The sequence below is a fragment of the Balaenoptera musculus genome, chromosome 7, assembly GCF_009873245.2.
Source record: "Balaenoptera musculus isolate JJ_BM4_2016_0621 chromosome 7, mBalMus1.pri.v3, whole genome shotgun sequence".
NCBI lineage: Eukaryota > Metazoa > Chordata > Mammalia > Artiodactyla > Balaenopteridae > Balaenoptera > Balaenoptera musculus.
In genome coordinates, this window is record NC_045791.1 from 970,457 (window position 1) to 995,101 (window position 24,645).

The window sequence follows — 24,645 nt, forward strand, 5'->3', positions numbered from 1 at the left end:
CCCGTGACTCACTCCCCTAACCACAGGGTCTGGTCTCTCCGGAATATCCGCCTGGAAAGCAGGGGCATGTGGCTGGTCCCGTGGCTGTGGTGAGCAGGGAGGGGACTCACTTCCGAACACTGCCACTCCTTCCCTAGGCGTCCCCACCCCTAGACGCCTAGGACCTGGGGGAGGCGCCCAAGGGCCAGGCCCAGGGTGTCCAGGTGCTTCTAGCTGGGCTCACCTTGGCCGCCTCTCCGGAGCTGTGCTTCTTCCCTCAGGACGCACCAGGCGCCTCCCCCCGGCCTGAATTGACCCACGGCTCTATCAGCTCATGTCGTTCACTCCCTCGGTCTGCATGGGTTTCGTCCAGCATCCGTTTCTCATGTATCGTGAGGGTAGAATGCACCGCCCTTTCCTCAGGTCTCAGGAGGTGGGATTTTCCCCAGCATCCCTGGCCTCCTGCCCCACTTCTCACCCCAGAGGGGGCACGGGCCACCTGCCTGGGGGACTTAGCATGAGGAAGGGGGCAGCCCAGCCACAGGGAGGGCACACACGGCTAAGCTTTTCAGAGCTGCCAGTGACCGGGGCCGGGATGGGGGGTAAGTCCAATTTGAGTCTGTCACATACCTAACCACAAACTCCGGTCCACCTCTTCTCATTAAAACTGGTAGTTTTATCTCCATCTGCCATAATTTTAACCTCCCAGTTAGTCCCAAACTTGAAAGTACACAGTATTTTTTTTTTTTTAATCAGTCTCCTCTAACCCCAGATTGCTGATCCCCCATTTTGTGCCAGGCGCTGCATCAGGTCCTGGGGACACCTAGACGATAATGCAGATGTGGTCTCTGCCCTCATGGAATCCACAGTCCACGGCACGCATATAAATGGATACCTGGGGCATAATGACCCAGTGGCCAGGGCTTTAAAGAAAAGGAACAGCCTGCAGAGGCAGACAGTACTGGTTTGGTCAGGGAGGGTTTAGACAGAGCAGTCAGTGAAGATCTATCCAAGGAGAAATCAGAAAGATGAGGGTCAGTCTTGCAGAAACAAGGGAAAGAGCGTTCTGGGGTGAGAAGTAGCATGTGGAAAGGCCCTGAGGTTGAGTGTGGCTGGAATGTGGTGAGTGAGAGAAGAGAAGCAAGGATTGAGTTTGGAGAGAAAAGCTGGCTCATCTCTCACAGGACACAGAGAGTAGACTGGCTTCCAACTGAACTGGGCTGGGGAGCCTTGAAAGTCTGGGGAAAGGGTAGTGGCAAGATTCATGAGTTTTAACGAGTGATCTGGCAGCTGTGAGATGTAAAAGAGCAACCCCTCTGGGCAACCACAGAGCAGGCAGAGTGCAGGCAACAGCTCAAATCCTGGGCTCAGCCCAGCAGAGCAGTGCTGATGGCTGGAGCCCTTCCCCAGCCATCAGCTATTAATACTAATACAGGCACTTCCCTGGCGGTCCAGTGGTTAGGACTCTGCGCTTCCACTGCAGCGGGGCACGGGTTCAATTCCTGGTCAGGGAACCAAGATCCTGCACACCGTGTGGCACGGCTGAAAAAAAAATGACTAATACAACAAGAACAGCAACAAGACAGCTTCTCGTTTGTGGGCATCATCTCATTTAATCCTCGCCCCCAGGAGCTAGGCATTATTTTGTATCTCCATTTGCCAGATGCGGAGACGAGGCTCAGAGAAGTTAGGAAACTTGCCCAAGGTCACCCAGGCTTTTGGGCGCCGAGCACAAGGGCATACACCGCTGCAGAGTTGGGGTGCCTATCCTCGATCTCCAGAAAGGGATAGATTTTGCTCCTGGTGAGAACTTTTCCTTGGATGTGTTACAAAGCTTGTTCTCAAACCTTTTTAAAAGGCACGATAACTTTGCCGTAGCTTTTGCTTAGTTCAGAAAAATATATGGACTTTTTTTGGGGGGTGGTCCAGGGTGGGGCAGAATCATGACTGACGAGATGGGGGCACAGTTGCTACCCCTCGCCCAGCAACCTTCCAAAGTGGTGCTTCTCCATGGCTGTTAAGATGATGACGGAAAGATGAAAATCGGGAGGCTGGAGTGTCGGGGAAGCAGGTGAAGCGGGAGCCGCAGGGGTGCCTTTCTGATGTGCTCGTTTTCCCATCAGCCAGCAGTGCCCTAGCCCAGGCTCGCTCCCTTGGATGCGAGAATAGGGCAGGCCACTAATGGGGGCCCTGAATATCCCCAATGTCCCAACATCAGGTCCTGACCTCCCAGGAGGGGGGAAATATAATTGCTGGAGATTTGATAGAATTATCAAAAATACATCAAGTCAGCTACCTAAATTGTGAAACATGCTGGAAAAACGTCCTACTGTATAAGAAGTCATCTCAAAGCAAGGTCACGACTGTCATCTCTTAACAGATGTCCACCACTGTATCCACATTACCTGTGCCACCCCCAACACACACACACACACACACACACTCACATACACACTCACACAAAGACCTGCATTTTCCTTTCTTAGCCTAACATTCTGAAACACATGCATTCCCCATGTCTGATTAGGCTTCCATGCAATCAACATTTTTCTACCTATCACACTTTTTTCTTCCAGTTCACCAATTCTCTTTTCAGCTGTGGCCATTTCGAGGACTGGCTTTTATGTTAATTTCTCGGCTTAGGGTTCCTGCTTGAGGCCTGCTGCTGGCATGCCTTTAAGGCCCAGACTTCAACCTGGCACAAGTTTGAGCTTTCAACTTCTCCCGGAGGCTTTAAAAATCCCATTCAGAGCCTCGAGCAAAGGGAATGCACCCCCTTTTCTGGGTTAGTCTCATTTTCAGAGACAGTGGCTGCCTTTCCAGTGGTCTAGCTTTCTGCAAAGTTCCCCTCTCCAGCCTCCCACCTGCTCAGGCCCAGGCCATATCTCCTGCCCCAACCTGGGCATTAAACCCCAGCGCCAGCACTGCACCTCGCCCCCCGCCTCTAACCCCATGGGCAGCTGAAACAGCTGTGGTCTCTCTTTGTTACTGGCCCTGGAAGCTCCCTTTCCTTTAAGGTCGGCTCTGCGCTTGAAATCTTTTTTAAATGCCATGTTGGCTTGTGTGCAGGATTTCCCTATGCTCGCATCAGAAGGTGGTGGGCAGGGGAGTCCACGTTCACTCAGTCTGCCATGTTGTCAGAAATCCACATTCTTAGATATTTCCCCTCTGTGTGTCCTTATCAGTTTTTAAACGATTTATAAGCATGAGTTTTAGTGGCTACTGTTGTGGTCTTATTTATGGCAGGAAGAGTCACAAAGTCAGGGTGTGTGAGCCATGGCAAGTAAGCAGATGCTGTAAGCCCATCTCACAGATGTAGAAACTGAGTCAGCAAGATGATGTAATGTGGTCCAGACCGTGGGCCTGGCGGGGGTGGAGGGGCCACGGTTCCAATCCAGGATGTTCCAGTCTACGTGTTTCCACCCACCAGAGGCCTCCTTGTCCATCACATGGAAGACTAAGAATGACAGTCATTGATGAAGAAATAGACGAATCTGTGAACAGCGTGGGTGGGCCTCCACTCAGGAAGCCTTCCCAACAGGAAGGGCATCTATGTCTTGGTAAAGTCCTCAAACGGCCAGAAGTCTGCTTCAGAGGGTCCTCCCTCCCGGTGACTTGGTGTCCCACACTCCCCAGCGGTCCCCCTGCCGTGCCCCAGAGGGAACCACACTCAGTCAGCTGAGCGGCTGTGAAGCCCCCTGCCCCCACCAGGACATTCTGTCCACCCGGCCATGGAAGGCCTGCCCGCCAGTTCAGACGGGCATCTGGCATCTGTGGGCACCTGAGTTTGGGCAGCTGCCCTGGACAGGGGCAGCTGAGGCCACTCCCTGACCCTGAGTGTCCTGCGGGGAGGGTCAGCCTCTCCCTCAAAGCCCTGCAGACCAGAAAGTCCCCGGGGAGGGACGACTGGGAAACTCACCGCTGGCTGGACCAGAGCTCCCAGAACCAGGCTGAGACAGTGCGGACCAGGGAAGTCCCCCAGCTTAGATGGTGGGGGAGTGGATCTGAGTTCAAATCCCAGCTTTGCTTTAACCTCTGTGTCTCAGGTGGGTTCACAGTGCTGCCTCGTAAAGATGCTTGAGAATTACAGAATAGCATATGTGAGGTGTGTCACTGCGCCTCAGGGACAGAGCAGACGCTCCGTGAATGGGGGCCTGAGCTCTCGGGGCACCCTGCGAGGTCACAGAGCCCCAGGGAGTGGAGGAGCCTTGACAAGCTACCATGGGCTTCAGCCTCGGGATTCGGAGAGGGATAGATGGGGGATGGGGAGGGACAGAGGCAGGGAGAAGAACGGGGTGCCTCAAGTCCTTATGTGCTCAGAATCACCGTAGTGGAGACGGGCTGCGGGGTATATGGGAACCCTCAGACTCCGTTCTGAAAATCCCGTACACTTTTCTGAAACTCGAACGCTGCCCTGACGTAAAAAGTTTACTTCATGGGCACAGATCTTGTTAAATGCTTGTTAGTGGTTCAGCTGGTCTGCGTGGAGCCTAAACGCTTGCATTGCTCAGACATCCGCAGGTGATGCTTACGCCGTAAGTCCCCGGACCTCGCTTACGTGGGGCGCAGGGCTCCCACTGGGCCCCCACCGGAGGGGAGAGTCTTGGACTTGCTGCACTGCCTTCTGGGCGGCCGTTTGGCCCGGCAGCATTTTCAGTGGCTGAGTCCACTCTGCTGCTGCCGCTGGTAATGATGCTGGTGACAAGACGAAGACGCGGGGGCGGGGCGGGTACGGGGAGGGGCGGGGCTCGTCCCTCACCCCTGGGCCCTGCGGCAGTGCTGTGCGGCGGGCTGTCCCTCCCCCTGGCCCTGTAAGAAGGGGGTCACCGGCCGGAGGCCAGAAGACCCCTCCCCCAGGTCATCCTGAAGCTTTAAGACCCCCAGCTGACCTTGGGATTTTCTAAGGCAGGGGCCCCTTCCGCATCATAGGGGAAGCTGGGCGCAGTGCCGGGGATTCCTCCTCCCCCCGTCCCAGGGACAGGGCCTGTGATGTGGCTGCTTCTGCCCTTGGGACTCCAAGGTGAGTCCTGAAGGGCCTCGCAGGTTGGGCTCCCCAGAGAGCCGTGGAGAGCAGGGCCTGGTTCCATCCCGAGGTCCTGGCGGTGAGCGTCCCACAGCTGCTGCTGGGAGCTGTAACCCCTCCTCCTCCCTCGCTCTCCCTCCCACCCTCTCTGTCTGCTGCCCCTCCCCACATCACCCACCTGCCTCAAGGTGGGCTCTCACTCCTGTGGGCCGACTCAGATGGCCGCCAGACGGCGGGGGCGGCTCTGGGGGGGAGCTGGGGTGCTTGCTCCTAATCGTCCATGTGATCTCCCCCTTCTGTGCCTCAGTTTCACCAGCTGTGACTGCAGAGGTGGTCAGGAGGGATTCCAGAGCCCCTCCAGCTCTAGCATCTCTGGTCTAGGGCGGTGGGTTGGGAGCTGAAGGTGGGGGGCGAGGGCTTCCTGGTCTGCATCTGAATTACAGAAAAAGCTTCATACACAGAGCTGCTTCCCAGAGCATCACTTATAATCGTGAAACACGGAAGAAACCGGCAAGTCTTCTGAAAGGGGTTTCGTTCAATAAACTAAGACACATTCCTTAGACCAAATATCAGGCAGCCATTAACACGATACTTCTCAAGACTTGCTAACAATACGGGGGGCAGTTGGAATGGTCTGCACATAGCAGGAAAGTGTGCTGTGTCACAGAGCCGGCGGGAGGGTCGTGTGGACCCCCTGCTCTCAGCTCTCCACGCTGATGTCCTCTGCTGCTGGTCTTGGGTTGCGAGATGCACTGGCTGTTCTAGAAATCAAATCCAGATACAACCATGCACACAGGAGAATGACTTTCTCCTCCAGGATCAGGGAAACCCAAGTGGCCCCAGTGAGTCCCCCTTGCTCTCACGGCCTGCAAACGGGTGCACGCCCATGTGTACACTAGTAGATGGCCGGTCTGGGGCTCACCAAGACAGGCTGAGGCCAGTTCCTGGGGTGGCTGCTGGCGGGGTCTCCCATTCACACGGGAAATCATGATACCACGTGAAGGGGAAAAAGCAATCCAAAAACTGTGTATAACAAGAACCCTATTATTACATTTGCCACTCTCCTGTAAATCTAAAATTGTTTCAATGTAAAAGTTTTCTAAAAATCTAAGACCGTTTTCCTGGGCTAAGCTTTCAGAAAATCAGTGAAAGGTGAATACACCTTACTGGTGATGGTAATATATATTTCCCTCACTGTTTCTTCTCCTTGACTGATAAAGAGGAATCAAATGTGATAATGACCCTACTGCCACTGGGGCGTGATACTGAAGCTAAACCTATAGCATCTAAATAAGCATATGACAAATTTTTAAAATTTTTAAAAAAGTTTTATATATATAGTTAAGATCACTCACTGTCTTAGCCTGGGGTCCCTGCATGCAGAGCCAAGAGTCAGCACGCAGGTGGTGGTTGGTTTGGGAATTGTCACCAGTGGCTAGAGTGAGGGGTCCAGAAAGTGAGAAGAGAAGGGAAAGCCAATTCAAGATACATCCTTGAGTTGACCATCACTGCAGGCAAGTGGGGCTCCACCTGACCGGAGCCTCAGGTCCCGCTGGGCGGGAGCGGCAGACACAACCGCCAAGACCTCTGACGCTTGGGCCCCGGCCCATCCCCCGCCCTGCCCGGTGCACAGGCCAAATGCCCAAGGTTCTACCGTGACTGTCAATAAAGCAGCCGAAACAAGCAGACATCCAGCTCTATTCCTCCTCTGGGAATTAGGGGTAATAACAAACTCTTCCCCAGGAAACTGCGAGGACCCAGAGAAGTGATGTGCGTGGGGGGTGCTTGGTGAACGATGAGGGTTCGTCACGGGAGTGTCCTCACCCCAAGCCTGGGGGGCAGGGGGTACCTAACTTGCCCAAGGTCACACAGCCGAGAAGCAGCCAGCCTGGGAACTGAGCCTGAGCCCTGATCCCCTAATGCACATTGCCATCTATCTCTGCTTGTTCGTTTCTGCGGCTGTAGCTGCGGTCGCCAGCACCCTGTGCCTTCGTAAGGCTGGGCCCAGCTGGAGCCGGGAGGCTGTGAGCTGGCCCTTTAAGCCTCGCAGTGTGGGGAGCCCGCCCTATGGTGCAGTCATGTTCCCTGGAGCTGGCAGCATTACTGCTGCAGTGAGGAGTGTCCTCTGGGGAGATTTAGTGCCTGGCGATAGAGTGTGGTCTTGATTTAGCCAGGCAGCTCTGTTCGGCCCAGAGCAGGCATTGCATGGCTGCAGAGTGGCTGAAAAACTAGAGAAAACCAGAGGGGTCCACAGGGAGCTGGGTGAGGGGGCAGGAAACTTGCATTTGAAGAGCATTTACCTGTGCCAGGCCCGTGATCTCAGGGGTTATGCAAAGCAACCCCATCGGGTAACCTACCCATTTTACAGAGGAAGAAACAGAGGCTCAGGAAGGTTAGGGAACTTGACCAAGGGGCTAGTCAAAGAAACTAAGGAAATCTTTGCTTACTGTAAGGAAGGGCCTCCTGGGGCCATAGCATGTGCCGGGACCAAGCCCTGGGGGCTCCATGCCATTGCCCCTGGCCCTTAGCCCTGCCAGCCTGCCTGTCATCAGAATCCAGGCCCTTTCACGGGGCTCTCAGCTCTGCAAGCTCCCTGTCTCCAGTTGGTGGGAGACCCCCTCCATTAGCCTGGCCAGGGGCTCAGCAACCTGCCCAGCTGACCCTTGGGCCCCACGGGCTGAGCCTTTGGAATGGCTGGTGTGATTGACCCAGCGTCCTCCACCAGCTGTGTGTCTTTCCGCCTCCTCCCTGTTCCTTCTGCCCATCCTTCCGGTCCCTCCCGGGTGCTGCCCACTCCCAAGGCCTTTGTGGATGCCATGGCCCTCAGGGCGTCCCCCCACCCCCGTGTTCTACTGCCTTGGAGCCCGGGTGGCCCCCAAGGGTGGCGAGCTCCACCCAGCTCCGTGCGTTTGGCCTTGCTCCTTAAGCATCTCATCTGACTGCCTTGTCAGCAGGGCTTCAGGAAGAGACCCCTTCAGGGCACCTGGAGAAATCAGAGAGGCGTCACGGCTCTTCCTCTCTCCTCTGGCCCCTCCAGTGCGCTCGGCCTGGAGGAGTGACTGTGGGACCCGGGGCCCTGGTCCTCAACAGCTACAGGATGTTGTAGGATGTGGCGACCCAGTGGCCTGGAGGGGAGCCGCGCTGACGCAGTGCGGGCGCCTCTGCCTGGTGTGCCCGGACGGGAGACGAGAGGGCTGACCTAGCTCTTCAACCCATCCCTCTGGGAGACTGAGGTCCGGTGCTCTCCGCCACACTGTGCTAATTAAGGCAGCAGGCGGAGGGCTGGTCGGGGCCAGCTGTGGCCCATCGCTGGGCGTTTATTGAGGGCAAAGTGCCCTGAGCTGACCACGTACTGCTCCCTCCCGGTGGCCTTGTGAAATCTCCAGGTCCCCTCCCAGTGGTGCTGTCCTCCGTAGACGCTCTGCCTGGGTGAGGCCACCTGCTGTCACCGCTCTAAGTGGGGAGCACTACAATGTCACAGGGAAGACTCAGGCCCGCCTTTTCTGGCCCTGACAGGAGAGCAGTTGGAACGCTTGATTCATTCACGATGTAGTAATAATGCACAATCTGTTAGATTTGCTGTTGCTGCCATTGATTTACCACCATACCTATTACCAGCAGCATTACTTCAGATGAGTGATTTCAAAAACTACATATCTGGGGGCATTATGGCAGGGTTATTGCTGTGGCCACTGGGTAGGGAGTCAAGAGACCTGCCTCTGTGTGACTTTGAATTATTTACCTTACCTTTCTTTTTTTTTGTTGTTGGAATTTGTCCATACCATCTATATTGCTAGGAACAGAAATTCCCAAACAAACTGGCTTCAATAATAACACCTTTGAAAAAGAGAATTTGTTGGTCCACATAACTGAAAACTCCTGTGGCTATGTAGGCTTCAGGTACGGGTTGATCCAGCAATTAACAACGGCTTCAGGCTCTGGTGTCATTCTCTGTCACGAACACTGCCAGTACACTGGCTTGCTCCGCAGGCTCAGTCCCTGCAGGATATCAGGAACGGCTGCAGCAATCCCACCCTGCATGTCCTCACATCCCTGGTCCCAAGCAGAGAGCGTCTGCCTCCCCTCACGCCTAGCAAAAGCCTTGATATTCACACTGCTTGGCCTCTCTTAGGTGTCAGGCTGGCCCCCAAATCCATCACCACGGCCAGAGAGATGGAACATGCTGAGAGGTAGGGGCCTGTGATCCCTGGACCCTGTGAAGAAGTCGGGAAGGAGGAGGTGGTGATGGGTGGAGAAGAGGCGACAGCTCTGCACTTGGTGTTTTGGATGAGTCCCTTACCCCTTCTCGGTCTCTACTCCTTCATTTAGGAAATGAGAGAATCTGTCTAAAGTCCCTTCTAACACTAGCGTTCTGGACCTACCAGTCATCTTTATTTTCCACATTGAATCACTGAGGCCAGAGCAAGAGCCAGAACTGGCCTTGCACTACCCACGGAGGAGGGTTTTCCTGCCCCAAATGCCGAAAACCAGATCTTCACCGGCAACCAATAGTCACTGTGTCCCTGCTCCAGGCAAGACCACGTGCTGCCACCGTGTGAGATGCCCGGAGTGTAAGACCCAGCCCCTGGCCTCGCGGGCCTTATGGGTAAATCATCGGCATTCAACAAGAATTTACTGAGCACCTACTGTGTGCAATGCAAATTAAATACAACAGTGACATCTTCCAGTTGTGAGCTTTCCAGTTACAAAGTCAATCCTGTGGGGTTGACATATGTCACTAGAAAAGGACAACAGAGGGAAAGGAGGGACGGCAGCTGATATAGAAATGACAGTCCTCGGTGTCCCGGGCAAGGGCCCTGGCTGGGGAGTGAAGTGATTACAGGAGGGGATGACTTGAATGTGCTCTGCAGGCAGGGCTGGCTACAGCATTTACGGGGCTCAGTGCAACATGGAAAGGCGGGACTCCTGTTTAAAAGGCAGGAAAAGGGAATTCCCTGGCAGTCCAGTGGTTAAAACTCCATGCTGTGATGATGTGTGGCCAAAAAATAAAAAAATAAAATAAAAGGCAGGAAAAAGTGTCACTAAGGATACTAAAACTTAAAGCTTTTTCCTTTCTTTCACGGTGCCTTTCTCTCTCAACTTGTCATGGTATCTGCTTGTTGGCCATTTAATGTCATTCTAAGTAATGAAAAGTAAGCATTTTATATGCCACAAATGAACTTACCTATGAAACAGAAACAGACTCACAGATGTAGAGAACAGACTGGTGGTTGCCAAGGGGGAGGGGGTGGGGGAGGGATAGGTTGGGAGTTTGGGGTTCACAGATGCAAACTATGATATATAGAATGGATACACAACAGGGAACTCTATTCAATCTTCTGGGATAAACCATAATGGAAAAGAATATGAAAACGGATGTATATATATGGATAACTGAATCACTTTGCTGTGCAGTAGAAATTAACATTGTAAATCAACTATACTTCAATTTTTTAAAAAGTAAACATTTTAAAAGATGACCGTGCATTTTGCTGTTCATCTCTAGACTGCGCCAGGAAACGTAAATAGAAGAACATTTAACTCAGAGGCGGAATCACCAGGATTACACAGTTCATGCTTCAGAGTTAGTCCACGCATGGGTATTTCGTTCTTACCAGAGCAGCAGAAATGCAGCCCGACACTCACTCGAGTGTTTTTATTTCAGTTCTTGTTATGCACACACTCTATCAACATGCTCTACCTTCAGCTTCCTGCTGGGAAAGGCAAGACCGAAGGCAAAGGAACCCCGGGCCGCCTTATCTTTCCCTGTCCTTTGGCCCCACATCCGGCGCACGAGGTTGGCAGGTACAGGAAAGGGAACACGAAGGCTCCTCAGCTGTCCGTTTCCCGGATGCCGTGGCCTTCCCTCTGCATTGGGAGGGAGTTCTGGTCCAAGTGGAAAGCATGGCCTTTCAGGGCTGTCCACGTGCCCACTGATCGCCCCTGCCCCGGACTTCACCTACAAAACTCAAGATCAAAGACAAAACTACTAAGCACTTCCAGATGGCAGCCCAGAGCATTAAACCAAGCGTGGGAGCCTGCGGTGAGGGGGCCTTGGGTGACTGCACAGATGCCCATGGCCGGGCCCTGTGGGAAGGACAATGGGATCTGTCCTGGCAGAGACGGAGAGAGGGCATCCCAGGCGGGCGGAAGGAGCGGCTTCGGCAAGGATGCAAAGGTAGCAATTCTCCTGGTTGGCGGGGAGAGGAGGGAAGAGCGGGGCTTAGGGGCGGGGCTGCACGCTTAGGGGCGGGGCTGCACGCCGGCCTTGCGCAGTCGGCAGCGCACAGGATGCCGGGAGCGAGGCTCATTCACGATCTTGACCTTGACCTGGAAAACCTCAGTATCACTTAGCCCTGGGCCCTGATGGTGAATGATGCTGCTCGTAAGCCATCCCTCTGGTCTTGCATGAGCTCCTCCCCCGCGGGTGGGGGCGTGGGGAATGCACCTTCCCCTCCCTGGGTTTTTCGCGCCTGGTGTCATTATTTGTCAAATGGGGGCTGACCCCACTTAACTCTAAGCTCCTGAACAAAGGGGTAGATGTTACACTGTATTTCAGAACTGCCCTTCAGGGCCTGACATTAGCACTTCGATAAAAATGTTGTGGAAGGAAGAAAGGAGACCTCACTCCTTGGGAATTAAGCTTTTTTAAAAAAATTGAAGTATAGTTCAATTACAATGTTGTGTTAGTTTCAAGTGTACAGCAAAGTGATTTAGTTATATATATATATATCTACATATATCTTATTACAAGATATTGAATATAGATCCCATGCTGTACAGTAGGTCCTTGTTAGTTATCTATTTTATATATAATGGTGTGTATCTGTTAATCCCAAACTCTTAATTTATCCCTTGGGAATGATGCTTTTTTAAGTGTTGCAATCCAAGTAACTGATTCCTTCGAATATTAAAATTTCATCCCGAAAACGATCCAGTCGTCCCGTTTTCCATTCATTTCAATGGGCTTTCCCTTCGGTAGACAGAAGGGAGCCGCACCTGGGCAGAGTGACTGCTAACGATGCACACGTGGGTCTTTCTGCTTGTGGGTGACGTCTTCCCGCAAGGCTTAGGAGAGTCACAGACGTGCGGCCCTCCCGTGAAGGTGGCTGAGACATTGGCTCGGGTCGCCCCTGGACATCTCTGGGAAGGAAGGAAAGAAATGTTTACAAGCCTCCGTGAACAGAGTCGCATGGTTAGAAAGAAGGCAGGGAGGGACAGCCTTTACCAGATTATACGTTGGCTTAGCGCTACTCCCCGCCAAACAATTAGCTAAAGATGTGAAGTTTCCCTGATTTGGTTTTCACAGTTCCAGTGCAGAATATACACTTAAGTTCTTGGTGGATTTTTTCCCTCAGTTTCCCTCCAGATGTTTGGAGGGGTGCAGATACCACGGTACGTAAGCATGTTCGAAAGGCCAGTAAATTAGGCAAGAGGGTGTGAGGATGTGCCCTTCTGCCGGGCTCCCCTGGGACAGAGACACAGCCTGGACCAGGAGGTGTCTTGCACCTTCAGTATGGTAGGGGGAGGTGGGGAGCCAGGCAGAAAGGTTCTGGAACAGCCAGGCGCTTTAGGCAGCGAGGAATGTACCGGTGAGGCCGACACCCACCTGAGCTGTCAGAGTCCACACCCTGGAAATGCAGGCAGGAGGTGGTGGGGGGCGGGGGGAGGGCCTGTGTACGTAGGAATTGTGCAGAAAGACGCTGTGCGTCCTGGGGGCGGCTGTGGCCCGTGCTGGGCTGGAGCGGCCTGGAGTCGGGCTGGCTCTGGAATCCACCTGTCAATTCCTCGCTCCAGATGTCAGCTCTGGGGCATCCGTGCTGCTGGGCCGGGGAAGCCGACAAGCGGCGGTTATGTCACGGCGGTTACGTCACGGTCCGGAGGCTTGATGGAAATTGACTCATGCTGCCCACTAAGTGCCTTTTCTGCCTTACGGCCCGCCCTGGGGCCAAACGAATCTGCGTGGTGATGTGGTACCCAGACAGCCTGGCAGTCCGAGGGGGGAAGAAAGAGTTGTTTTGTGTGGTTTTAACTCTGAGATTGGGGAGGGGCAGCAGAAGAAAACTGCCTGGAGATTGAACGAAACTAACTCAGCCCTGTTGGGGCGGGAGAGAGCTTCCCTCCCCACCTCCTCCTGTCAGGTGGGGCCCAGAGCATCCTCTCTCAGAAGGTCCCTGGCTGCTGGGGATGCAGAAGCCACTAAAAGTGACGTCCGGCTGTCAAAGGATGCACTCAAAGGCAAGCAGGACCTGGGAATGCCCCGCCAGCCCGGAGGACCTCCTTTGCCGTCCCGCTGTCCCTGGCTGTTTCCTGGGGTCATTTGCTGGCTTGATATCCCGGAGGTAGAGTTACTCGGGTTGCCAGCTTTGAGACTGGATGCTGGGGGGCTATCGGTACATTTACGACTGCTGGGCCCCAAGATAAGGTGCCCCCAGATCAGGATCACTTCCTCACATGCCAGGGCCCCTGAGTTGAGCATAAATGTGTCAAACGCCTGCATCCCAGAGCTGACCAGCCCTCGGAGATGCTGACCCCTGGCCCGGGGCTTCACCGAGTTCAGCTTGCCTGCTGGGAAGTAGGATTTGCCCTCTTGCAGGTGGGGAACTGAGGCCCAGAAGTAGTCACCACTAGAGAATGGCGGTGAAGAGCATGGGCCTTGAACTTGGAACTGAAACCGACTGGACCTCCCCCCCCCACTCCCGAGCCAAGTGACGATCGATCCTTCTAAGGTCCATTTGCCCATCTGTGAAATGGGGTGGTGACGCTAACATCGTCTCAGGACTCGGCTGTGCGCTTCAGTAGGGATTCCTGTGTCATGGGTGACTTCCTGAGAAATGTATTGCTGTCTTAGCCTTTTTACTGTTAATGAATTGGTCTCTGGGGCAGCCACACACCTGAGCCCCAAGCTCCGGCTTACACCCTGAATTTGGGATCCAACAAGGGGAATTTGCCTGTAGCGTCTCAAAGAGAGATGGCTCAGAGGCTTTGGGATGCCCAGCAAGAGAGAAGGCTGTAGTCCCATCCAGATGGCTCATGAGGAAGGGGAGGGGCAGTTACACAGGTACCAGGGGACGTGGAAACGCAAACGTGGAAACGCTCAGGTGGCCCGACCTGTTGTGGAAATGGCTTCCCTGGTGCCTGGGACTTCGGGGGTACAAGCATGGGGGCCCCCGGCTGGCTGGCTGGCTCGGAGCAGGTATGGCTACCAGCAGGAGCTGCCCTCCAAGGCCAGGCAATGCTGGTGTGGCCCGGAGGCCGGCTGGCAGTCCTACCCCAGAGCTGCTTGTCACAGCCTCGGGGACGCCACTGCCCGCCCGCCACACGGCCAAGCAGCGCCACCACCTGTGGCTTCTCGGGAGACCTCCAAAGCCCCCCCAAATGCCCAGAGGGCTTAGGAAGGGGCCCAGAAGGCCCAGCTTGCGAGCCGACGTCTCGAAACTGACTTCATCCTATGTAGATAAATGAATGGGGCATTTCTTGTGTCCAAGTATCATGGAGCTGTTCACATCTGTCACCCACATAAGGAGTTGGCACAGAGTCTAGGACAGACCAGCGTTCAGCAAATGTCCTGCACATGACTCTTTTTTTTTTTTTTTTAATTTATTATTTTTGGCTGTGTTGGGTCTTCGTTTCTGTGCAAAGGCTTTCTCTAGTTGTGGCAAGCGGGGGCCACTCTTCATCGCGGTGCGCGGGCCTCTCACTATCGTGGCCTCCCTTGTTGTGGAGCACAGGCTCCGGACGCGCAGGCTCAGTAGCTGTGGCCCACGGGCCCAGTTGCTCCGCGGCATGTGGGATCCTCCCAGACCAGGGCTCGAACCTGTGTCCCCTGCAATGGCAGGAGGATTCTCAACCACTGCGCCACCAGGAAAGCCCCTGCACATGACTCTTGATTAAGGGCCCTGAACGACGTCCATCAGCTCTAGGGTATTTCTGGTGGATAAGCCCAGAGTTGGTGCTGCTTAACTCCTTCCCCATAAGCTCATGACCAGGTTACCATGGAAGCAAGTCTCTGTCCAAATTCTGCCTCACAGAGGCCTTTGGGAGACAAGCATTGCTTCTCAAGGTCCTAGTGGTCTGTACAGACTCCTGAGTGGGTGGCATCAGGGCACTCTCGACTCTCTGCCCTTTGAGGAGCTCCCACCCCTGCACGAGGTTGCCTGTGGTGGTCACACTCTCCCAGGGCAGGATTCGGTGGTCCTCATTGCCCTTGTGGTCAGGCAACCGGAAATTCTCCCAACCAACAGACAATGGCACGGAGGACCTTTGCGGGGGTCAAGCTTTAGGGACCAGTGCTACAGGCTAAGCCTCCGGGCATCTCTGGATTCCAACCCTCAGTTCATGCAGCCTGGACAGTGTCTCTAAATAATGCAGCCAGTCTGCAAGTCTGGAATACCTTTATTTTCACCAAGGAAAGCTTATTTCTCATGTCATCAGGCTGATTAATGGGCAACTATTTTTACCAAATAAAGCCACACAGCAAAACACACCATTTCTGACATTCTCTGTGTTTGTTGGCAAAATGCGGGGTGTATTTTGAGGCAACAGAGGCACTTACAGTAGGGTTTCCTTGCTTAGGAGCAGCCTCCGGGCCTGGGTGTCATGATTTGCAGCCTGTAGCACCTGCTCTGTGGTTTAATCTAAGTGGCATCCCCAAATGTCACATCAGAGCAGCCCCTTGGGAGGTTTGGGGCAGAATCAGGACCAGAACCTGGGATGTGAATTGGTGCCTCGATTAAAATGTGAACTAAAGGGTTCTTTTCCTTTTTTCCTGATATCTTAAGTCTTGCTCCCAGTTAGCTTATGAGCTTCTTGGGAACAGGGCCAGAGTCTTAGCAACATGATGCTAGATTCACTGTATTCGCTGTTTCTTTAAATAATTATTAAGTGGCTTTTGGGAGAGTAGAAAAGTTGGCTGAAAAGGCGTTTTGGGAAAGGAGGGTCTTGGTGGCCAGGTTAAAGAAGCTGGATTACATTCAGCTTCTTTTGAGAAGGGAAGTGATTTGACCAAAGTGACAAGGAACGCTTCGTGGTCTGAGCAGCCATCTGAGGGTCCCTGACGTACACAAAGCATCTCTCTCCCCAGCCAGGCTTCAGTTAAGGGACTTCTTCCTTTTTTTCTTTTTTTTTGAATTTTTTGGCCATGCCGTGCGGCATGCAGGATCTTAGTTCCCCGACCAGGGATTAAACCCGCGCCCCCTGCAGTGGAAGCGCAGTCTTAACCCCTGGACCTCTAGGGAAGTCCCTAGCGGTTTCTTAAGAACAGGAACCACGGAGGATCTGCTGAGCGCCAGGCTCTGTGCTGGGATGAATCCTAGGCACCCGGATGAATCCTCCCTCTCCCCATTTGCTAGAAAAGGCAGCCAAGGCTAAGAGTGGTTGAGTGACTTTGTCAGAACCCCAGACAGGGAGGGTGGAGGGTTTCTGCCTGATACAAAGCCCTCCCCACATTAAGCCTCCACTCGCCCCCAAGCCGAGGCATCGGATTCTGAGTCGCGCAGAGATATCTGGAATCAGAGACAGACGCAAAGCGGGCCGGTTCCAGCTCTAGCTTGGGAACAGAAAGCAAAACGCTTTCAACCCACAAAACCCGTTCTCTGCGTCGTAGCCCATCTGTGCTACGTGGAATTCCGCGGGGATTATGGTCCTCTAGGGGTGGGAGGAGGCATTTGATGGGCTGTGGCAGCCGAGACAGGACCTTTGCCGATGACAAGTCCCGTTAGACAATTACATCCTTAGCTCCTGGGAGCAACGCTTGCTGGGTTGCTGGTATTTCTTCTGGTTGCAAGATGATAATGCTTAATTAGGACATTTTGCATAATAAGCCCACGTATTGAATTGAGCTTGCAGTATTTGGCACATTAAAAATTATTTTTCAGTTGAGATTTAAAAAAAAAAAAACAACATACTTTCCTGCCTTAAATTTCCTTCAATCCAGAGACCCTTAAGTTATTCCGGGTGGAGATGGATTATTCATCCCGATGGAAGACCAGATAGGAGGTGAACCATTTAAATTAAAAAAAAATTTCCTAACACCCAGCATGTCACGAGGGGAATCTTATGGCTCGAAATAGCTATTTATACCCTCCCTGTCTTAGGCCCTGGGAACCCCACACATTGCAGGGGGTCAACAGGGACCCTGGGACAGACAGACCTGGATTCTGGCCCCAGCTCTGCCATTTCCTAACTGTGTGACCTTGGGCAGGTTACTCAACTTCTCTGAGAATTGATTTTCTCCTCTAAAATATAAGGCAAGTAATTGATTTCCTGAGGGATTAAACGCGGTAACAGATACAAAAGCACTTGATCCACCGCTGCCCGGGGCATGTTAACTCGTGGCTGGTTGTTGACACTTTTTCTTTTTCAGGAGTTCCCAGATGTGGAGACGGTGAATCGGGATTAGCTGTTAAGTGGAAAAGGGTGGAGTAGGGGGGAGTCATGGGCTTTGGGGTCACTCAGATGTAACTTGCATGCTACCGATCACTAGCTCCGTGTCTTGGGCAGTTAATACAGCTCTTGGGGCCTCTGTGTTATTATCTGTAAAATGGACTCATCACACGACCTGCCTGGCAAGGTGTGTTAGGGGAGCTCATGCCTGAGGAAGGGCAGGTTTATATTAAGACTCCATTGGGAATTCCCTGGCGGTCCAGTGGTTAGGACTCGGCGCTCTCACTGCCGAGCGCCCCGGGTTCAATCCCTGGTCGGGGAACTAAGACCCCCACAAGCCACATGGCGCGACCAAAAAAAAAAGAGAGAGACGCCATTTGTTGGAGACCACACAGGTCCCCAGCCTCGAGGCCCCCAGCCTCGAGGCCCCCAGCTCAGGTTTCCACCGCATCTATCAGGGCCCCAAGCGTTGTCTGCGGGCTGAATAGACCTGTCTCAGCCGTACATGCTGAAGAGTGTTCTCATGTACACAGATGCTGTTGTGATCAGTGCAACCCAAGTTCTAAGGCACTACTGAAACTATTTTCTCTCAGACAATGGATGTGGAGAAGGCAAAAAGGAGGAGCAGAAACTTTATCTGGCGCTAAAGAGCATCAGCCAGAGAGGCTGGACATTCTGGTCCCCAGACCAACTAGTCGCACGTGATGCCGGACCCGGAGACCGCTGAGGGCAGAGGGGGCTGCGAAGGAGGCCAGTCCTGGGGCCACCCAGCCCGCCACCCACCAGCTCCCTCACTAGGCTCCCCGGGGGAGGAGAAGCCCCCCACCTCACGACCAAGAGCTGTGGGGGCAAACGTAAGCGCTTCATTATGGGGACCAGTGTTTCCACCCGGGCCCACTTCACAGGGGAGGAAACTGAGGCACGGGATGGTTAAGTGACTCATCCCAGGCAGCATATTCAGGATTCCAGCCCAGGCAGAGCTGCTCTCAGAGGCCGGCTCCCGTCCCCCCTCTGTGGGGGCACAGAGGCTGTAGCAGCAAGGGCGGGGGCAGAGAAGCAAATCCCCGAGAGGCACGGGTTCGCAGAGGCCAGTTCTTCTGCACACCTGTCACTGCCAGCTCCACAGCCCCATCCAGGAGGCTCGGAGCAGCCAGAGAACAAAACTCTGCGGCTCGCTGAAGGCCTAAAGTTCTTTCTCCCTTTTTCTACCCTTCAGGTCAGGAAAGCGGGAAAGTGGTGTGAATTGCTCCTGCTATAAATGTGGGCGCCAAGACCCACAGACCTGCACATGTCGGGTGCCCTTGCCCGGCAGCCCTAGCCCTAACCTTAACCCGACCCCTACAGAGCAAGGGCTCCATCTAACATGAATGGGGGCGGGGCCAAAGATCTCGTGAAGGATGCACACAGAAGGGACCGACTGTTCAAGGGCGGCTCCGCTCTGGGTGTGACCAGCCTTGGGCCTAGCGTGGCATCCAGAAGGCTGGGGCAGCAGGTGTGGAGTGGGACTGAGCTGACCAGGCCATCGCAGGACTCCGGGGAGGCCTTCTGGAAAAGGCCAGCCAGCAGGCCTTGAGTTTTGTGAGCGTCTGGGGAAAGGGCCATGGAGGGAGCGGGGCGGGGATGCTGTGAGCCCAGGCGCGGAGGCAGATAGGCAGGGCCTGTCTGGGAGGCATCAGCCCACAGGCGGCCTAGGAGGCTGTTTCCCGGTCCTCGTGGCCTCTGTGGGCCAAGCTCTGGGAGCCACTGACTGAGACGCAGCCCCGGCCAGCAGGGAGCTCACGGCCCAGCCGGGCTGACAGGTCATCCCAGCGGTTCTGCAACTGTGTGCACGTCAGAACCCCCACGCCACCCCCGGGGAAGGGCTTGTTCACGTGCAGATTTCTGGGCCCCGTCCTCAGAGTTTCTGCTTCAGTAGGTCTGGGGTGGGGACTGAGGATTTGCATTTCTAACCAGTTCCCAGGAGATATTGCTGCTGCCCCCAGGGACCGCCCTCGGAGAACCACGGGGTTATCAGGTGCAGAGTGTGGCGGACCACCGGGCCGCGGAAAGACCAGACCGGAGATGGTGTTGTGAATCGAGAAAGCAGAGGACCGAAGAGGAGCTTGCAGTGGAGAGAGGTGTAGAAGCAGAAGAGTCAGGGGGGCGGGGGCAGCGCCCCGCTGGACCGCAGTCAGTGGGAGGGGAGCCTGGACTCAGCCGGGGCGGGGCGCCACTCCTCCTGGGAGCACTGAGGACCTCGCGGCTGAGGAAGGTGGGCCGGAGATGCTAGGTTGTCAGAGGAGAAGAGCAAAGCTGAGGATGGAACCCGAGGGGCACTTTCCAGTGCGCAAAGCGTCCCCCACGGCAATCACCGCGCTCGCCTGCCCGCAGCTCCGTGGGGTCTGATTCGACATGTTCCACCACCCGCCCCGCCCACCTGTTCCAGAAAAGGAAACTGAGGTGCAGAGGTGATGGCAAAGGCGGCTACAGTGGGGACTAGGTCAACTGGAGTTAATTCCATGATCCCGCCACCTCCTCCAAGTCCAGGGTCAGGCGAGTCCTTCCCTTGTTTCCCCTGAATAGACGTCTCTGTCATGTTCGTCCTGTGAATAAAATAGCAGGAAGTCAATAGCAGGCCACGTAATGTGAGAAAGGTAATCGTCCCATGTCAGGAAATCCTGTGGCTGAGAGTCCCTTGGGAACATTCACTTTCCCACTCTGCCCCCCGCCTCGTTTCCCGACCTTCTGCACGGTTGGCTTCCTCAGGTGAAACTGGGCCAGAAATGCTGGGCCCTTGGCCAGACTCTGACCTTCACCCTCTGGTAGCGACGAGTCCCTTCCACGTAGCATCCCCAGGGAGGAGGAGACAAAAGAGGGGTCACCAGGAGCCCCCCAGCTCCCCGCTCCTGGACTCTGCCCTCACAGGTGGGTCATGGGCGATGGCTGGGGAGGGAGGTGGCTGCCGGACGCTCAGACGTGCCTCCTCCCTGGGCTTCCGTTTCCTTGCCTGTAAGTGAAGCAACGAAGGGAAGTGAGCTTTACCTGCGTGAATCGGCACATGGTAGGTTCTAGCTAACCTGCGGGGTGGGGCTGGAGAAATAGGAAACATGCATAGGTCAGAGCCCCAGGACTCAGGAACTGCAGAGGCGGACCCCTCGGCAACCCCTGTCGTGGAGAGAACCCGAGCCCTGCCCACGCAGGCAGCTGATGCCACGGACTTATGGGCTCATTTGCTGGTGTTTTCTTCCACTGCGTGATTTTATTTTATAACTTGTATGACATGCATTGATTTTCACATGTAATTACACCTCCCTTCTTCCATCAAACAGCCCTGCAAGTTAGGCACGATTTATTCAATGATCCATCCCCTCGGCAGATAGGATACTAAGGCATCCTCCAAGGGCCAGGCACGGGGTGGTGCCGGGAACACAGACGCGGTCCTGCCCTTGAGAAGGTCTCCATCTGCCAGGGAGGCGAACTCTGATAAACGAATCATACGCTCAATTAGCTAATTACAATGATAGAAAGAGCTTCAAGGGAGAAGGGCTAGGTGCTCAGCCAGCCTCTAACAGGAGACCTGGTTGAATCTGGCTCCACGCACACCTCTGAGCTGGGAGCTGGCAGGGGCTCCTCTCTGCATTTTGCTGCAGTCCCCACCTGGCCCATTTGCCCTACATCAGTAACCGTGTCGCCCTCCTGATCCCTCTCTGTGCTGAGCTTGCAGCATCTGCTATATCATCTTGATCATCTAGCTGAAGCTGTCCTTTTTTTCATGGTGCCAACCCGAACCTGAACTCTAAGTGCTGTCTGTCCTTGCAGGAAGACGTCTCCCTCCCAGACCGTGATCTCTACCTTCCAAAAGTGCAGCAACTGGTTCCCAGGATTGGGAATCTCTGCTGCAGAGATGTCACCCTCCTCTCCTCCTGATCCCCCAGCACGCCCCACTTCTTGTTCACCATCAGGTGTGAGGCACTGGGAAGAGGAGAGGCTCCCATGTCCCAGGGCAACCATGCAGGACGGCAGCATCAGGGAACCATGACGTGACCTGACGGAGGATGGCTCAGGGTGCGAGGGCCATCAGAGCCCCCATTCTCTGTGGGGTCCAATCAGAGAAGGCTCCCTGGAGGAGGTGACACCTGAGTTGAGTCTGAAAGAATGAGAAGCAAACAGGGGCAACATTCCAGCCAAGGAGAGCAGTGAGGGGTGACAGGGTTGGTGGAGAGAGAAAAGCCTATTCTAGGAATGACAGATAAATGGGTGCAGCTGGACAGCAGAGTGTAAGGGGCACTTAACCCAGCCGGGGGCATTCAGGAAGGCTTCCTGGAAGTGGTGGCACACCAAGTGAGACAAACTGAAGGACCAATAGCAGCTGGCAGGAGGGAAGGGGATGGATGCCATAGACACTGAGGAAGGAAACTGTGGTCACCGAGAGTTTCTCTACCGACAGTCACTGAACCAAGGAGTAAAAATCTCCACCCACAACTCAGAGAGAAGTGGCAACCTCACTGCCAGGGAATTGGGGTTGGGAGTTGTATTCGTTTCCCAGCGATACCATAACAAATTACCACAAACTGGGGCACTTAGAACAACAGAAATTTTTATTCACTCAGAGTTCTGGAGGCCAGAAGTCCAAAATCAAGGTGTCGGTTCCTTCGGGGGGCTGGGAGGGAGAATCTGTTCCGTGCTTCTCTCCTGGCTTCTGGTGGTTGCTGACAACCCCCCAGGACCCTTGGCTTGTGGTTGCCTTCCCCCTCCCCCTGCCCCCGCTACCACCCCCTCCCCCCCCCCGGATTTTCTGCCTTCAATGTCACGTGGTGCTCTCCCCCTGCATCTGTATGCAAATAGCCCTCCCCTTATAAAGACACCAGTCATCGGATCAGGACCCAGCCCAATTTGACTACATCTCCAAAGACCCTGTTTCCAAATAAAGTCACATTCATAGGTACCGAGGGTTAGGACTTGACCAGATCTTGGGGGCGGTGGTGGGGGGGCACAGTTCTATCCACAACAGGAATGGGATTATTCTAATGGTGGGTTTCCTACATCATTAGAATTGGAAGGAAGACAAATATTTTAAAATTCACATTTCATGCATCTGCCTTTCTCAAGCACTAACAGGAAGCAGAAATGCTTTTGAAGAAAAGCAAAAAAACAATTAAATATCTAGTTCCATTCTGTGTTATGATCCGATGGGGGAGAGTAGCAGAGAGAGCCTGGGTGAGGGGAAGAGGGGTGTGGGCCACCCCGAGACCGAGGCTGACAGATAATCATGGAGATGCAGCGAGCAAGAGAGAGAAGACAGTGGTGAGGGCGCTGAGGATGGGCCCGCCACTAGAGATTTCCACAGCCCCGCTGAATCTCTGCAATAAATGGCATGAGTGGGGAGCTCCCATTCTGTTGCTCTATCCTCGGGGTGGGTGACTTTGTAAGAACAGGATGTGGCCAGAAGGCTGGGCAGCCCGCACTCCTGCTCCAGACATCGTTGCCCGGAATTTCCCAAGCATACTTTGGTACTTGTCAAGAGAATGTCAACACTGGGAAAGTTGGAAGGGACTGAAGTGAGTCTCTAGGTCAGGAAAGGCAAACAGGTTTTCTCTCTCATGCCCCGCCCTCACAGGTAGTCGTCCAGGGCACCGTGGAAAGAAGTATCCAGGCTCAGAGAACCACAATCGATTAGCGATGTCTGCCTGGGGCGCAGGAAGGACAAGTGGCCTCTTTTGACGTCTGCTGTTCTAGATCCAGCACAAACTGTATTCTGAGGATGGGAAAACAGACCAAAGGAGGAGAAAAGAGCATGCTGAGATCTCGTTGCTAGTTCATAGTAGAACCCAGGTATGCCCCACTCCCCACGCCCACCCCAAACTTGATTGTCTCTCCTTGTTCCCCGCATCAATGAGAGGCAATGACATCTGCCTGATTGCCTGGGAGTCATCCGCCCCACCTGCCCCTCCCTCACCCTGCACGCCCAATTGCTACGTTCTGTTCACCTCCACCTTACCTTTCCCTCGAGCCAGTTCTCCATCATCCTCCTGGTCCCAGGTGCTCAACAAGGAGCATTTTTCTTCCCCAGAGGACGTTTGGCAATGTCCGGAGACATCTTTGGTTGCCACGGTGTGTGGGGGGTTGCACTGGCACCTGGCGTGTAGAGGCCCGGCTGCAGGTAAGCATCCTACAGTGCACAGGGCAGGCCTCACCACGGCGGCCCCACATCCAGCCCAGAGTGTCAACGATGCTGAGGTTGAGAAACCTTTCCCTGGTCCAAGCCACCACCATCTCTTGCCTGGACAAGCTCAAGGGCCTCTCAACCAACCTTCCTGCCGCCATCTTGCTCCTACAGACCCTTCTCTACCCAGAAGCCAAAGTCATCTTAACACATCAATCCTACTACTGTACTTCCGTGCAGACCCAAGCTCTTCCCCGGGGCCCAGTAGACCCGGTGTGATCTGGCCCCGCCTCTGCAGCCACCCCGCCTTCTCCCTCCTGCTCCATCTCTGTGCTCATGTCTCACTGGCCTCCTTCTTCCTCCCTCAGGGCCCTCACAGAGGCTGCTCCCAGTGTAGGAAGCACCAGCCTTCCACTCCAACCTCTCTGCCTGGTTAATTCCTGCTCATGCTCCTGACCTTACTACTTCCTCGGCCCTTCTTTACCCCTGCCCTCTTCCTAGCATTTAGTAGAGTCTGTAGCTATATATTTATCTGTGAGGTTGTTTCATGTCTGTCTTCCTCCTCTCACTGCGCTGGAAGTGTCCTGTAGGCAGAAGCAGTATCTGTTTTGATCAGTCCCATATTTTCAGTGTCTTGTATTGTACCTGCAAACTACTAGGCTCTCCATAAATATTTGTTGAATGAACGAACAAATGGATGGATGGATGGATGGATGGATGGATGAATGAATGAATGGATGGATGGATGGATGGATGGATGAATGGATGGTTGGATGGATGGATGAATGAATGGATGGTTGGATGGATGGATGGATGGATGGATAGATGAACAACCTCAGGTCTTCGGACCCCTTGGCTCTTTATTCACCCTATTACCACCAGGGTCTCTCGCTCTTTTTCTTCTTTTCTATTTCTCTGCCCTTCAAATTTCCCTTCTACCCTTTCTTTCTCCATGAACTGTCATCTCATGCAGCCAACGACGGTCTGTAAGTATTTATTGTGCTGATTAAATGCCGTTCTTTGTGAAAGAAATTCAGTTGATTTTCTTATTTGCATATCCTTCAACGGATGTTGCCAGGAATGAAAAACAGTCAAATAGAATAAGGCATCTATGCTG

General features: G+C 54.0%; 1 long non-coding RNA gene across 1 annotated transcript; it reads left to right on the plus strand.

Moving 5' to 3' along the window:
- The first annotated feature begins 20,201 nt into the window (after positions 1-20,201).
- On the plus strand, positions 20,202-24,240 carry LOC118898223. Its single transcript, XR_005020644.1, has 4 exons — positions 20,202-20,290; positions 22,983-23,197; positions 23,436-23,525; positions 23,897-24,240. It is a non-coding gene; the product is annotated as an uncharacterized LOC118898223 (long non-coding RNA).
- The last annotated feature ends 405 nt before the right edge of the window (positions 24,241-24,645 follow it).